This window comes from Calidris pugnax, unplaced genomic scaffold, assembly GCF_001431845.1.
Source record: "Calidris pugnax isolate Ruff unplaced genomic scaffold, ASM143184v1 scaffold118, whole genome shotgun sequence".
Lineage (NCBI taxonomy): Eukaryota > Metazoa > Chordata > Aves > Charadriiformes > Scolopacidae > Calidris > Calidris pugnax.
The window spans coordinates 2,442,694-2,443,599 of record NW_015090855.1 but is presented as its reverse complement, the minus strand read 5'-3'; the positions used below and the strand labels follow the sequence as shown (position 1 = coordinate 2,443,599).

Genomic DNA, 906 nt, shown 5'->3' with positions numbered 1-906 from the left:
AGTTTAGAAAAAAAAAAGAGGTATTTTGCTAAAATTACCATAGTATAGGTTTTTCAGTTGTATTTCCATAGTAACAAAGGACCTTACTTGAAATGAGACTCCCCGCTGCTCCGGGTGAAGTGCATAATGCTCCTAAGAGCCAGCCCCTGTCCCACTGAGTTTAGTGACTGTCCCCATCCTGCATCGAGGTGCAGGAGTTCATCTGCAGGAAATTCTCTCCAAGACCAGTGCCTGAGTAGGTAAGAAAAAGCAGAGGCCAAAAGTATCATTATCTGTGCCCACTGGGGGACAACAGCACATGGGATGGGAGCAATTTGCACTTAAAGAGTCTGTGACAGAGTTGAAGCTGCTGGTGTTTCCTTATCCCGGGCACCAGGTTTTGATTCACTGCTTTAAAACGGAGATTAAATCCACCCAGAGTAACTTCCACCCAGATGTCAAACAAACTCCATTAAAAAGTAGAGCTACGGAATACTCTCCAAGTCTCTGGCAATTAATAATATCAGTGTGTTAATTTTCAGTGTACTTTGCAAGGGTACCACAAGAACAGAGCACAGTTTCAGCTCTCCTGGAGTCCTTGCTACGGCCTGGGGGGAGACACGTTACGATGTATGCGTTAGTGGGCACTTTTGGTGGCACTTCTCTCATCAAAAATACACAAAGGAATAAAATTCCCTTGGAACCGGGAGAAGCACCACAAGTTTTACCGACGGTGACAGCAGCCCGGGATGCCACCTGTGGCCAGCCCGCCGCTTCCAGCCCTCCCGGGGAGCCGCGGTTGGGGGTGACGGCGGGGCAGAGGCGGCGGGCGGCCCCCTCGGTCCGCGGGCGCGCAGCGGGGCGGGCCCGGCCCGGCTCCCTCCCGGTCCCAGCCCGCTGTTCCTCCCCGGGAGAAGCGTCTCCCGC

The 906-nt window shown here is 52.5% G+C and overlaps 1 protein-coding gene across 5 annotated transcripts in view; it reads left to right on the top strand.

The window, feature by feature from the left end:
- Positions 1-209: 209 nt before the first annotated feature.
- The window catches only part of KCNG1 (potassium channel, voltage gated modifier subfamily G, member 1), a 14,809-nt gene continuing 14,112 nt past the window's right edge, over positions 210-906 (top strand). For 3 of the 5 annotated variants that reach the window (XM_014943789.1, XM_014943788.1, XM_014943787.1), the window contains exon 1: positions 211-239. The gene's annotated coding sequence lies outside the window, so the exon portion shown is untranslated. Of the gene's footprint in view, positions 240-906 lie in introns of all 5 variants that reach the window. The other 2 variants (XM_014943792.1, XM_014943791.1) reach the window with 1 other exon arrangement.